Source organism: Anomaloglossus baeobatrachus, chromosome 4 (genome assembly GCF_048569485.1).
Source record: "Anomaloglossus baeobatrachus isolate aAnoBae1 chromosome 4, aAnoBae1.hap1, whole genome shotgun sequence".
NCBI lineage: Eukaryota > Metazoa > Chordata > Amphibia > Anura > Aromobatidae > Anomaloglossus > Anomaloglossus baeobatrachus.
In genome coordinates this window covers 266,705,520-266,721,423 of record NC_134356.1, presented here as the reverse complement: position 1 = coordinate 266,721,423, position 15,904 = coordinate 266,705,520, and the positions used below count along the sequence as shown (strand labels likewise).

The 15,904-nt window shown below is 47.9% G+C and overlaps 1 protein-coding gene across 1 annotated transcript in view; it reads left to right on the top strand.

Moving 5' to 3' along the window:
• Positions 1-15,904, top strand: part of NTN4 (netrin 4) — a 313,859-nt gene that overhangs the window by 81,062 nt on the left and 216,893 nt on the right. The window lies entirely within an intron of this gene.

Here is a 15,904-nt window from a genome sequence, read left to right as displayed (position 1 = left end):
GTGACTGTGGTACTGAGGCATACTAATAAAAACAGTTATTTTTTTGCTTGATATTCATTAATCATGCTACCATGAAAATAAAGATTATTAGTAGAATGCTTGTGTACTCTAAATGTTGCTAAATAAGACATTTCCACAAGACATTTCTGAAGATCTGTAACTATGCAATTATAAAACTATATTCCCATTTATTGAATGCATTTTGGATTTTTTACAGAAAATCCTTAGTGTTTTACAGTAGCAACATTGGGTCATAGATTTTACTTTATCCATTTACTGCTAAACAAAATCTGCAATGTAAATTGACTTAGATGAACTAATTTTAAATCGGCAGCATGTCAGTTTCTGTTATGAATTTTAACTGCTTGCATTACTCTTTGCAACATAGGTTAAATCTTCCACAACACCTGCACTAAAACCCACAACAAAAACCTGCGCAGACATACCTTAAGGGTGTGTGAACAGTTCTGTGGTTTTTTTTTGTTCTAGAGGTTTTCTTATTGAAACTGTTGAGCTAAAAAAAATTGCTTAAAAATTCTTAAAGCACCACTTCAGTGTATTTTTTCCTCAGCACTAGAGTGACACTTTAATTCTAAGCCTCATGACGCAAGTCTTTTATACTTATCTTCCGAGAGCTTCATCTTTTACCGATGCTGCTCCGTTCCCGCTGCGCCATTTTGTGACAGTAAGTTCTGACTGTCTGGAAGTCAAAGCTACATCACAAGTTCTCAACGCATCTCTATGAGAGCCCGAACAAGGCCAGAACAAGGCTCTCGTAGAGATAACATTGATTTGTGACTTCTGGCGCACTACATGAAACACTGAAGCGCGCTGTCAGGTCACAAATTCCCAGAGACCAATTAGAGCGATGGTGATAGAAGATTAAGCAGCCGGAAGGTAAGTATTATACAGAGGTCAGGGGACTTCAATTTAAAGCACCACTGCACTAAAAGACTCTTTCTATTCATTTTTATTGTACAACCACTTTACTGTTCATATGTACAGTGTTTTTAGAATGGTTTTTTTTTCAGCTTCAAGTTATGGAAAATGCCTAGTGAAAAAAAAAAAGAATTCATGTCACTTCTTTGAAGCATCTCTTGATGGAATATGCAACAAACTAAGTTGCAAAAAGGGGCTTGAAAAGAGAGCCCTTCAGTAAATGGCACAAATAGAAACTTTTCCTTGTAGTAGTGCTCCAAATCTATCAGATTGCAAGGGCATCTCCTGTATCGAGCCCTCTTCAGAACTGGGCTATGGTTGGGCCATTCCAAAACTTTAATCGTTTTCTGGCAAAGTCATTATTCTGTCTGTTTAGAGATATGCTTAGTCATTGTTGTGGTGAAAAGAGAAATTCATCTTCCGCTTTCTGCCTCCACCATACTTCAACATGAGTGTGGTGTTCTTTTGGTGATGTGCAGTGTTGGCTTTGTGCCAAACATACCTTTTGGAATTATTACCAAATGCTACCTTGTCTCATCGGACCATAACATATTTACCCACATACCATATTTTTCATTTATAAGAGGCACCGGTTTATAAGACGCACATCAAATTTAGAGAAAAAAAAGGTAAAATATATATATATATATATATGGCGGGGCTGTTTTAATCTGGTGGTGTCTTACCGGGGGGCAGCAGCTGTAGTGGAGCGTGTGGCACAGAAGGCAGCGGCGGTGATAGAGTATGGCAATGCTGCAGCAGTGCAGAGGAGGGCACAGATATTCACTGGAGGCTACAACGCTGTCTTGGGGCAGCTGGCGCTGCTCTGTACTGCTTCTCGCTGGTGGTGTCAGCGGTGTGGGCTTTAAAGAAATGGTGGTCGGAATTGATGCGTGTGCAGATGAGAGCTTAAGCTGAGAGCTCCATCTGCTCACGCACCGACTCTGGGCGTCATTATTTGAAGCCCTCACTGCAGACATCTTCAGAATGGCTTGTAGCTTACTGACCGCCGCACGACAGAGCCATTGCCCGCCACATAGACCTCACTGCCTGCCACACAACAGAGCCGCTGCCTGCCGTACAGCATTCCCCAGCCTCCTGTGACCCCTCTCCACCACCCCCCGGTAAGCCACATTCGGATTTTAAGACGCAGCCCTCATGTTCCTCCCAAATTGTTGGGAGGAAAAGTGCATCTTATAATCCGAAAAATACGGTACTTTTGGCAGACTTTATATAGGATATAGCAAAATATAGCTGCGCTTGGATGTTTTTACTTGCCACCCTACCCCAAAGGCCAGATATATGAAGAATATAGGAGATTGTTGTCATATGCAGTACAACTCTAGTACTTGCCAGACATTTCTGAAGCTCCTTTAATGTTGCTGTCAGCCTTTTGGCTGCCTCCTGGCCAAATTTTCTTCTTGTCTTTTCATCAATTTTTGAAGACTTTTCAGTAATGTCACAGTTGTGCCAAGTTTAAGCCACTTCTTAAAGGCAATCTTCACAGTGTTCATGACCTATGTAATGCTCTGGGGAAAAAAATGAATCCTTCTTCTGATTGATAACATTCAACAATGAGATCCCTTTGATGTGTTGTTGGCTCAGACCATCACTTTTGAAAAACGTAACTAAGAAAGTATCAGGAAAATCTTACAAGAACTTAGACCAGTTAAAATGTATCAGAATCACTTCAGTTGATGGCAGCTATGTACTGACTACTATATAATGTGATTTAAAATATGATTGCTTAACTCTGAACACAACTACATCCCCTAATATAAAAGTGTGTTCATAAATACGCAACCACATTATTTTGAGTATGTATTTTCCCCTTCAAAATTATTTCAGTTTGTTTCTCAATAGATTTGTACAGATTATAGCTGACATTTTAAGGTGGAAAAAGTTCTGAAATAAGTAATTTTGGGTTTTCTTATCTGACAAATATCTTGCCTCTTTATAGGGGCGTGTAGACTATATATTTACACTGCTGTTCCTCAGCCTGACAGGAATTACAATGTAAACTGTAATTTATCTGCTCACTCATCTTGACAGGTTTACAGCAGGACACAGAGCAAGAGGAAAAAAGGACGCTCTGTTCTGCTCTGCTCACTGAGTCTCCATGCTCTACTGCAATCAGCGTGGTGCTCCTCAGTTTGACAGAAATTATGTGCTAACTCCGAGACCTAGGTCTCGAGCAACATTTCTTTAGTCTGCAACCTTTCTTTATGCCTGCCTAGGACAGATTTCAGGGTAAAATGGGTAACTGCAGCCACCTTGGATTTCTTCCCGCAGAACCCTTTTAAACATGAGATTTATGAGTATAAGTATACACAATTTGTAGTTGCAAAAATGACGAAAAAAGAAAACCTAAATTGTCTATCTCATCACAGAAAATCTCGTTGATATACTGTGTTGATTAAGTGATTGCCTGAGGTGTTATAAGCCGAATCTACAGAAGCACGTGTGCCGCCCCCGCGACTGCAGACAGGCTGCTCGGATCCGGATCCGCAGTGGCTCGAGAGGTCTCCGGACCCGAGGCGGGGTCGCGCGGCCGCTCGAAATGAAGAGGGGGAAAAATATTTACAAAAGGGGTGGAAAAATTGAGTAATGTTCACAATGCCACCCACGGGTCGTGGTAAAAGTGGGATACCACCGCTGCTGCGTTTGGGAGAGAGCGCCCGGGAGCTATGAGATGGCAACTCATGATGTTAACCCCTCCGTGGGCATGGGGAAGATGTCCCGGGGCTCGGTGTTGGAAGGCTGGGAACCCGTCGGGAGTAAAGGGGCACAACGTACTCACACATTCCAGAGATGCTGACACCGACAATGGGTAAACCAAAGTCCTGAATGCCCTGTAGCCTTTGTTTGAACACGCTGGGTCCGTGCCCTTTTGGCGTTGCTAGTTGGTCTGAAGCCTTGTCCCTTGGCACTGTGTTTTACTCTTTGTGGATCCCTTTCGCCGGAAACTACTCGGGTCCCGCTCACCCGCGTGGCTAGCGGAGTGAGCTTGCTCTCAGGGTTCACACTTGGGATTTTCTGAACTGTTTTGGGAAGTCCTATCCCCTTCGTTGCGCTAGTACCCCGATTTTGGAGCGGGTGGAGAACGGCTCGTGAAGACTCCGTCCTCATCTGGTGAATTACTGGGCTGAATAAAGCTACTTCCCAGCCTAGGGTCTTCGTACTCCGTCGTGCCCTGGCCCCTGCCCGGTTGTAGTACAAGGCGGCCAAACTGCCCTCCGTGGCAGTACCGTGCCCCCTGTCACTACCCCCTGCGACCGGGGTTCCAGCTCCTTCCAGGCCAGGCCAACTGTCATGATGTATTTTACCTTCTCACTGTATTTGCTGTAATACTATGTCAGGATGTGATGTCACTTTCCTTTGGTTGTACTTACTGAACACTTTGAAATGTCTTGGGATGTAAGTAACCATACCTTCCCCCCATCTCCTGTGTCTCTGGGCCCATAATGCAATTATCTCTTGTCCACACAGCCAGGGGAACTTCTCATTGTTTCGTAAGCAGTGGATAACGCCAACTACACAAACCTGTAGACATCTCGGAGCCAACCTTCTAGAATCTTCTAGTGGGCCCAACCATTGCATAGACCCCTACCCTTGAGGGGCGGGCCCACGAGCTCAAACAATTCACTCCTGTTTCTAAATGCAGTTGGGAGTTGAGTTTTTGAAGAGGAAGGGAGCGAGATCTGAATCTGCGGACAGACCTCGCCGTCCAGTGGATTGTGTGGGATTTCTGGGACTCTGAAAAGGACTATTACGTTGTGATCTGGCACTTTGGATTATCGGGAGGTGCCCCCGAATCTGTTTTATTTGGACTTGTCGTGTGCTGTTCCTGTATTCCTGTTAGTAAACCTGTTGGATCATCCTCGGCCTGTTGTCTCTCTTTGCTCTGATGTACACCCCGTCACAAACTGGTGGCAGCGGCGGGATCAGAGCAGAAGAAATGGAGGACAACAGCCAATCGACGTCTGAAACCAGAACCTCAGGATACAGGAACTGGACTGTGGCGAGTCTACAAACAAAGGCCCGTGAATTAGGTGTCGGCTACAAAGGACTCTCTAAGGAGCAACTAATTGAGGCATTGGAACACGCTTGCCTGCAAGATGGCACCGAGGAACAATTTCCACAGCAAGGGGAGCAAAGACGGGAGCCGGAGGTGAATACCCAAAAAAGTCAATGGGTTGTGTGGTACAAGGAAAAGATGGCACTGCTTGGAGATGAGGCCACCATAGAAGATAAGAGGGAGGCCATGCGTGGAGCTGAAGAGAAGGAGCGCAGGATGGAGGAGATGGCATTGCTGGATAAGCAGCTCGCTGTGGAAGCCGCGAGAGGTTCCAGACAGACTGTAACCCCAGCACCCATCATGAGGGAACTTCCCAGAGTGTCCCGCAAAGACTTCAAGCAGTTTAATGAGGCTGCTGGTGACATTGAGGGCTTCTTCCAGGACTTTGAGCATCAGTGTCGATTAATGGAAGTCCCAGAAAGGGAGCGCGTCCGGCATCTGGTTGGGCTCTTAGAGGGTGGAGCTGCTGCAGCCTATAGAGCTATGGACCCTCGGTGGAACTGTGAGTATGCGGATATTAAACAGACTATTCTAGAACATTATGCTGTAACGCCAGACACTTACAGGACTCAGTTCCGTACTCTAGCATGTGATGAGGAAGTGTCCTTCAAGATGTATGCCCACAAACTCAAACATCTGTGGCATCGTTGGTTGGAGGCAGAGGAGGCCTTAACCTTGGAGACCGTCCTCCAGGTCCTCCTAAAAGAGCAGTTTTACTTCAAGTGCCCCGCTGAGATCCGGGAATGGGTGCGTGAAAGGAGACCAGCCACTGTGGAGGAAGCTGCAGCTCTAGCTGATGAGGCTCTCACCATCAAGCCTCAGTGGAAAAAACTACTACCCAGTGAGAAAAAAAACACCAACCCCCCAACGCTGGTGGCCCCTGGTCCTTCTGGCCCCAATGTTCACCATCACCCTAGACCGTCAACTCATGGGGACCTTCGTGTGACTGTGCCTCGCATTACTCATGCTCCACCTTTGGGAATACGACGCGGAGGAAGAATCCCAGAGCGCAGATGTTATGGATGTGGGCAGCCTGGGAACATGCAATTCCAATGTCCAGGTGAGACAGAACAGCTACAGACCGCCTTTGGCTGTTCATTACCTACAGACACCTTCACCAGGAGAAGAGCTGGATTCTGTGCCTGATGACTTGCCAAGTGACTCAGATATCCTGGCTCCCCTACCCGGAGTCTATGGGGTGCGAGCTCCAGCCACCTGTTCTTCTGATCTTCAGGACAAACATCTACAGGAGGTCGTGCTGGATGGCCAAAAAGTTGTTGGCTTCCGTGACACTGGGGCTTTCCTCACCATAGCCGATCCCCGAGTAATTCAACCACAAGCAATTCAAAAGGGACCAGGAATTGCCAGTGAACTGGCAGGAGGTACCCAGAGATATATTCCAAGAGCGAGTGTGACCCTGGATTATGGCTTTGGGGCAAAACAATGTGTGGTCGGTGTGATGAGCGGCCTCCCTGCAGACGTTCTTCTAGGAAATGATGTGGGGAATCTTCATTGCCACTTTGTCGGTGCGGTAACCAGAAGTCAAGCCAAGAGAGCAGCCCATGTGGACGTGTACAACCCATCCATGGAACTGAGGCCACCAGAACTGCCATTACAGCCGGTGAGTGATTCTTCTTGTGGGGATAATATGAATGTTACTTGGGATAAAGTTCAGTTTAGACAAGAAGTAGAGACTGACCCCACCCTTGCTAGTTTTAGAACTCGGGCTGAAATAGGGCAGCTAGGGGAAAACGGAGAAAGAATTATCAGAGAAAATGGACTTCTGTATCGGGTTGCCAATGCCGACTCCCTAGATAAGCCCTGGACTTATAGCAAACAGCTGATTGTTCCTCAGAAGTACAGAATTCCCCTATTACACCTGGCTCATGACATTCCTACGGCTGGCCATCAAGGCAAAACCCGCACCGAGAGACGATTGACTCAAACTTTTTATTGGCCGGGGATTTCCCAAGCAGTGGCGCATTTCTGCCGAACTTGTGACATATGTCAGCGTAGAGGGCGACCCGGAGATCACCCAAAGGCACCCCTGCAACCGCTCCCTATAATAGAAGAACCCTTTCAAAGAGTAGCTGTTGATATCATTGGACCTCTGGCTAAACCAAGTAAATCTGGAAAGCAGTACATTCTCACTGTTGTGGACTACGCCACCTGATATCCAGAAGCCGTGGCCTTGTCAAGTATCTCTGCAGCCAAGGTGGCCGAGGCCTTGGTTATTATTTTTACCAGAGTAGGATTCCCCAGTGAGATCTTGTCGGACCAAGGCTCCCAGTTTATGTCAGAGTTGGTCCAGTGTCTGTGGCGCACCTGTGGAGTACGAGCGATCCGAACGACCCCGTATCATCCCCAAACAAATGGACTTTGTGAACGATTCAACGGCACTCTGAAGAATATGCTGAGGGCCTTCACGGACCGAGATTCAGACTGGGAGAAGTACCTACCCCATCTCTTGTTTGCCTATCGGGAAGTTCCCCAGGAGTCCACTGGGTTCTCCCCCTTTGAACTACTCTATGGAAGAAAGGTCCGAGGACCCTTAACCCTGCTCAAGGAATACTGGGAGGGGCAAGTTGAAGATACAGGAACCCCTGTTGTCCCTTATGTCCTAAAGCTGCGAGAAACCTTGGCCCAACTTGCTAGTTTTGCACAGAGTCATTTGCGTATGGCTCAAACCAGACAGAAGACATGGTATGACCGTAACGCACGCTATCGGGAGTTTGTAGAAGGACAACAAGTCTTAATGATTGTTCCCCATCGGCAGAATAAACTGCAGACCACATGGGAGGGTCCCTTCCGGGTTCTCAGAAAACTGAATGATACCAATTACCTTCTTGCTTTAGATGATCAGGGGCTAAGGCAAAAGACTGTCCATGTGAATATGATTAAGGAGTACCATGACCGGAACATTCCAATGATAGCAAGCTGTCGGTTGGCTTCAGAAGATGGTCAAGAGGATGAGGACTCTCTACCTGATCTCGTGGAAGCAGCGAGAGCCCCATCCACTGTGGAACAGGTTCCCCTGGGAGATTACCTGGACTCCTTACAGAAAATCCAGATGCTGGAAGTGCTTCGACAGAGACGGGCTGCTTTCTCATCCCAACCAGGTCGAACCACCGTCACCCAACATCATGTGGACACTCAGGGCATCCGTCCCATACAACTGGCTCCTTACCGGGTACCTGAATCAGTTCGAAACACCATGCAGCACGAACTGGAGGAGATGTTACAGCTTGGGGTAATCCAGGCCTCCCATAGCCCTTGGGCCTCCCCTGTGGTGTTAGTACCCAAGAAGGATGGGAGTACTCAATTTCGTGTGGACTATCGGCGACTAAACGACCATACCGTCAGCGATCCTTACCCAATGCCTCGTATTGACGAACTTCTAGACCGACTGGCTGGGTCCCGATATGTCACTACCTTGGATCTCAGTAAGGGATACTGGCAGATCCCTCTAACGGATGAAGGGAGAGAACGGTCCGCTTTTATAACCCCCTTTGGTCTGTATGAATTTCTAAGCATGCCTTTTGGAATGAAAAATGCCCCGGCCACCTTCCAGAGAATGGTGGATCAGATCCTCCGGGGATGTGATGACTTTGCTTGTGCCTACTTGGATGATATCGCCGTCTTCAGCCACACATGGGAGGAACATCTGAATCAAGTAGCCATTATTTTGGACCTGATTCTTGCAGCCGGCCTAACTATTCGACCCGATAAATGCCAATTGGGGATGGGGGAAGTCCAGTACCTAGGACATAGAGTGGGAGGAGGGAAGCTCCGACCTGAGCCTGCCAAAATCCAGGCTATTAGAGACTGGCCTGTACCCCAAACTAAGAAACAAGTTATGGCTTTTCTGGGCACTGCCAGTTATTACCGAAAATTTGTTTCTCATTTCAGTACTGTGGCCAAGCCTCTTACCGACCTGACCAAGAAAACAATGCCCCGGCTGGTGATCTGGACTCCAGCCTGTGATGAGGCTTTTAACCGGCTGAAGGATGCTTTGATCTGCGATCCTGTCCTGGCTGCTCCAGACTACAAGAGGAGATTCATTGTGCAAACGGATGCCTCTGCTTATGGACTGGGAGCTGTCCTCAGCCAGGTGAATGCAGCTGGGGACGAGCACCCCATCGCCTATCTCAGCCGGAAACTGCTGGACCGAGAAGTGGCCTATGCAACTGTTGAGAAGGAATGTCTGGCTGTAGTGTGGGCCCTTAAGAAACTACGGCCGTATCTGTATGGACGGGAATTCACTGTGGTTACTGATCACAATCCCCTCACCTGGCTGAACAGAGTCTCTGGGGACAATGGACGCTTACTGCGATGGAGCCTGGCTCTGCAGCCCTATAACTTTACCATACAATATAGAAGGGGCAGCCAACACCAAAATGCAGATGGACTGTCCAGGCAAGAGGAGCCTTGAGTCCTGTCAGCCATGCCTGCGTGTACTTAACCAGCGACCTGTAGAGGTCCCTAGTACGTACACAAGTTGGGAGGGGAAGGAATTGTCATGATGTATTTTACCTTCTCACTGTATTTGCTGTAATACTATGTCAGGATGTGATGTCACTTTCCTTTGGTTGTACTTACTGAACACTTTGAAATGTCTTGGGATGTAAGTAACCATACCTTCCCCCCATCTCCTGTGTCTCTGGGCCCATAATGCAATTATCTCTTGTCCACACAGCCAGGGGAACTTCTCATTGTTTCGTAAGCAGTGGATAACGCCAACTACACAAACCTGTAGACATCTCGGAGCCAACCTTCTAGAATCTTCTAGTGGGCCCAACCATTGCATAGACCCCTACCCTTGAGGGGCGGGCCCACGAGCTCAAACAATTCACTCCTGTTTCTAAATGCAGTTGGGAGTTGAGTTTTTGAAGAGGAAGGGAGCGAGATCTGAATCTGCGGACAGACCTCGCCGTCCAGTGGATTGTGTGGGATTTCTGGGACTCTGAAAAGGACTATTACGTTGTGATCTGGCACTTTGGATTATCGGGAGGTGCCCCCGAATCTGTTTTATTTGGACTTGTCGTGTGCTGTTCCTGTATTCCTGTTAGTAAACCTGTTGGATCATCCTCGGCCTGTTGTCTCTCTTTGCTCTGATGTACACCCCGTCACACCAACGTCTGGCACCTGGGACGGGTACAGGAGCACAGCTCCGCAGTGTGACCTTTCACTGTCACTGCTGCACTCAAACTGACTACTGACTGACACTTCTGGCCCTCCTTCTACCATCCCTCCATCTGGGTGGCCCTATTCTCCTCAGGCTGCCCAATGGATGTCTGGTGGGTGTGCTGCAGAGTGTTCCTCAGGATTTGTGTATACTTGTTATTAGCAACACCAAAGGGACAGGACCCGTAACCAAGGAGGAGCGGGTACCATGCAGAAGGGCAGATTGCACGGCATCCTTGTGACGACCTGATAGGCCAGGGCATCACACACGTGCCAGTAGCCTTAGTATTTAACATAGCCTTACCTTTTGGCCAATAATTTGGAGACTTCTTGAGTCAATTGTGACCAAATTACTTTATCTAACCTGATCCTATTCTTAGCACATATTACATTACAGGGACTAAGGGTACCGTCACACTTTAGCGACGCACCAGCGATCCCACCAGCGATCTGACCTGGTCAGGATCGCTGGTGCGTCGCTACATGGTCGCTGGTGAGCTGTCAATCAGGCAGATCTCACCAGCGACCAGTGACCAGCCCCCAGCCAACAGCGACGTGGAAGCGATGCTGCGCTTGCAGGGAGCCGGCGTCTGGAAGCTGCGGACACTGGTAACCACGGTAAACATCGGGTATGGTTACCCGATATTTACCTTAGTTACCAGCACACACCGCTTAGTGCTGGCTCCCTGCACTTGTAGCCACAGTACACATCGGGTTAATAAGCAAACCTTTGCTTATTTACCCAATGTGTAATCCGGCTACGTGTGCAGGGAGCAGGGAGCCGGCACTGGCAGCGTGAGAGCGGCGGACGCTAGTAACTAAGGTAAATATCGGGTAACCACCTTGGTTACCCGATGTTTACCTTGGTTACAGCTTACTGCAGGCTGCCAGACGCCGGGTCCCTGCTCCCTGCACATTCAGATCGTTGCTCTCTTGCTGTCCCACACACTGATGTGTGCTTAACAGCGGGAGAGCAACAATAAAAAAATGAACCAGCAGTATGTGCATCGAGCAGCATCTCACAGCAGGGGCCAGATCGCTGCTCAGTGTCACACACAGCGAGATCGCTAATGAGGTCACTGGTGCTTCACAAAAACCGTGACTCAGCAGCGATCTCACTATGTGAGAAGTACCCCTAACTGCATATTTATCTATGCTCCCTGGTTAGTAGATTGTAAAAAAAAATATCTTGTAAAATACTGCTTGTGTGCCATATGTGGGAGTTTGGAAAGTATCAGGGGGATACAACAATCCAAGTTCCATTCTGTATCTTTTCTACTCAATTAATCAAAGCCCATGAAGTCTTGGATAGTCGGCCTCATTTTTCTAGTGTTAGTCATATGATATACAGAAGTTGTCTATAAGTTATCAAGCTAAATCTCTATAGGATGGAAGCAAATATTATTTCAAAGAGAATGGTCTACTAGACAACTGGGCTCTTGGGGACAAATATCTACTTTAACCTCAGATTAAATAACTTGTGTCCTAGAGCATTTAATGACAGGGGAATTGTAAAGATATTTAGCCCCTTTGAGTCTAAAATATGTTTATCCATGCTTTGTTTGATGGTGGACTGTGCTCATCACATTGGTTTATTTCTTTTATAAAGCAGGAAACTCGTTCAGAATATGGTATCCTTACTTTGTAGTTACTCTTGCAATTGTGTATGTATTAGTATTCTGAGCTGCAGACAAATATTGCAAATTAGCTTTACAAATTTGTTTTAGTTTTTGGATTGTATTTGAAAGTGAGAAACTTGTCCTCAAAGAAAATAGATAAAAATAATAAATATATTCTTTTATATATATATATATATATATATATATATATATATATATATATATATATATATATATATATATATATATATATATATATATATATATATATATATATATATTATATAATCAAGTTGTTTATTCATAATGTCTGATGCTCAGTAAATCTATATATATAATATATATAATTGCCTTATTCTGTCTGTCTGTCTTGCTCCAAAATTGTGTCCTTACGGTGACACAAAGCTGATTGGCCGCTGGGCTCGCCATGGCCCCGCCCCCGCACGGATTGGCCGCTCGCCCAGGCTCCGCCCCCCACAGATTGGCCTCTCGCCCCGGCACCCTGCAGGCATTGGCAACTCGGCCATGCCCCCCTTACGCAATGCACGCTAGCTCTGGCCCCACCCCCCCACGCATTCCCCGAACAGACACGGTCACGGAGCCACGACTCCTAGGTGAGTACTGTACCCCCGGGAACCCACATCAGCGTACGCCGCCAACCCAGCCGACACATACCCTCGCATTGCTGGGGCTGGCCGGCGTATGCTAGTGTGGGCTCCCGTGCGAGCGGGGGACGAGATACGCTGATAACCATGGTAGCATAGTTACCAGCGCATCAAGGTCCTGCAGCGGCGGAACATACACACACGCACACACACAACAGCACATACACACACATACACACACATACACACACACATCAGATCACACTCACTCTCACACACACCTCACACACACATCACATCGCATCCACACACTCACAACATCCTGGGATATCTCTTGCTTCTCGGCGGCGATACTGTGCAGTGAGCTTCCAGGACCTGCCGGAGGATCACATGGCCAGAAGCATGTGGTATCTCCGGATGTTGTGAGTGTGAGCGCGTATGTGTAATATCGTCAATGTGTGTGTGTGTGTGAGTGTATGCGATCGGGTGTGTGTGAGTGTATGCGATCGGGTCTGTGAGTGTCGGCAGAGGAGCACGGCGTGCTGGAGGAGGCTGGGAGGAGAGAGGCTGATCCTGGGGAAGTCTGGGATGAGGAACCTGGGAGGGGGGAGGCTGAGAGAAGAGAGGCTGATGCTGGGGGAGGCTGAGGCTGGGGTAGGCTGAGGCTGGGGTAGGCTGGGAGGAGAGAGGCTGATGCTGGGAGGAGAGAGGCTGATGCTGGGGGAGGCTGAGGCTGGGGTAGGCTGGGAGGAGAGAGGCTGATGCTAGGGACAGTAAAGGCTGATGCTGGGAGGAGAGAGGCTGATGCTGGGAGGAGAGAGGCTGATGCTGGGATGAGAGAGGCTGATGCTGGGGACAGAGAGGCTGATGCTGGGAGGAGAGAGGCTGATGCTGCGGGTAGAGAGGCTGATGCTGCGGGTAGAGAGGCTGATGCTGCGGGTAGAGAGGCTGATGCTGGGAGGAGAGAGGCTGATGCTGCGGGTAGAGAGGCTGATGCTGGGAGGAGAGAGGCTGATGCTGCGGGCAGAGAGGCTGATGCTGCGGGTAGAGAGGCTGATGCTGGTGCAGCATGGGGGATGGAGCACGATGGGGGGTGCGCAGCATGGGGGATGGAGCACGTTTGGGAGTGCGCAGCATGGCGGATGGAGCACGTTTGGGAGTGCGCAGCATGGATGGAGCACGTTTGGGAGTGCGCAGCATGGCGGATGGAGCACGTTTGGGAGTGCGCAGCATGGCGGATGGACCACGTTTGGGAGTGCGCAGCATGGCGGATGGAGCACGTTTGGGAGTGCGCAGCATGGCGGATGGAGCACGTTTGGGAGTGCGCAGCATGGCGGATGGACCACGTTTGGGAGTGCGCAGCATGGCGGATGGAGCACGTTTGGGAGTGCGCAGCATGGGGGATGCAGCACGATGGGGGGTGCGCAGCATAGGGGATGGAGCACGATGGGGAGTGCGCTGCATGGGGGATGGAGCACGATGGGGAGTGCACACCTCCCCCCAACACACACAACACACACACACACACACACACACACACACACACACACACACACACACGCGCGCGCACTGCACACCACACCACACCCACACACACACACACACACTGGGAACCACAAACAACTGCCCTACACAGACACCCACACACACAGACAACGCTGCACACACAAATATACGCACATACCGCACAACACACACATTGCACAAAACATACCTCCCCCCAAAACACACACACACACACAAACCGCGCAACACACACACACACAACGCTACAGACACACAGCGCTCCACAAACAACGCAACACACGCAACACACATACACCGCTCTCACCCCCCGTCACACCCAGACAACACCCAGAACATGTACAGCGCCCTACACAAACACTTGGTAACTACACACAACATCTATATATACAGATAGGTCCAGAAATATTTGGACAGTGACACAAGTTTTGTTATTTTAGCTGTTTACAAAAACATGTTCAGAAATACAATTATATATATAATATGGGCTGAAAGTGCACACTCCCAGCTGCAATATGAGAGTTTTCACATCCAAATCGGAGAAAGGGTTTAGGAATCATAGCTCTGTAATGCATAGCCTCCTCTTTTTCAAGGGACCAAAAGTAATTGGACAAGGGACTCTAAGGGCTGCAATTAACTCTGAAGGCGTCTCCCTCGTTAACCTGTAATCAATGAAGTAGTTAAAAGGTCTGGGGTTGATTACAGGTGCGTGGTTTTGCATTTGGAAGCTGTTGCTGTGACCAGACAACATGCGGTCTAAGGAACTCTCAATTGAGGTGAAGCAGAACATCCTGAGGCTGAAAAAAAAAGAAAAAATCCATCAGAGAGATAGCAGACATGCTTGGAATAGCAAAATCAACAGTCGGGTACATTCTGAGAAAAAAGGAATTGACTGGTGAGCTTGGGAACTCAAATAGGCCTGGGCGTCCACGGATGACAACAGTGGTGGATGATCGCCGCATACTTTCTTTGGTGAAGAAGAACCCGTTCACAACATCAACTGAAGTCCAGAACACTCTCAGTGAAGTAGGTGTATCTGTCTCTAAGTCAACAGTAAAGAGAAGACTCCATGGAAGTAAATACAAAGGGTTCACATCTAGATGCAAACCATTCATCAATTCCAAAAATAGACAGGCCAGAGTTAAATTTGCTGAAAAACACCTCATGAAGCCAGCTCAGTTCTGGAAAAGTATTCTATGGACAGATGAGACCAAGATCAACCTGTACCAGAATGATGGGAAGAAAAAAGTTTGGAGAAGAAAGGGAACGACACATGATCCAAGGCACACCACATCCTCTGTAAAACATGGTGGAGGCAACGTGATGGCATGGGCATGCATGGCTTTCAATGGCACTGGGTCACTTGTGTTTATTGATGACATAACAGCAGACAAGAGTAGCCGGATGAATTCTAAAGTGTACCGGGATATACTTTCAGCCCAGATTCAGCCAAATGCCGCAAAGTTGATCGGACGGCGCTTCATAGTACAGATGGACAATGACCCCAAGCATTCAGCCAAAGCTACCGAGGAGTTCATGAGTGCAAAAAAGTGGAACATTCTGCAATGGCCAAGTCAATCACCAGATCTTAACCCAATTGAGCATGCATTTCACTTGCTCAAATCCAGACTTAAGACGGAAAGACCCACAAACAAGCAAGACCTGAAGGCTGCGGCTGTAAAGGCCTGGCAAAGTATTAAGAAGGAGGAAACTCAGCTTTTGGTGATGTCCATGGGTTCCAGACTTAAGGCAGTGATTGCCTCCAAAGGATTCGCAAAAAATATTGAAAATAAAAATATCTTGTTTGGGTTTGGTTTATTTGTCCAATTACTTTTGACCTCCTAAAATGTGGAGTGTTTGTAAAGAAATGTGCACAATTCCTACAATTTCTATCAGATATATTTGTTCAAACCTTCAAATTAAACGTTACAATCTGCACTTGAATTCTGTTGTAG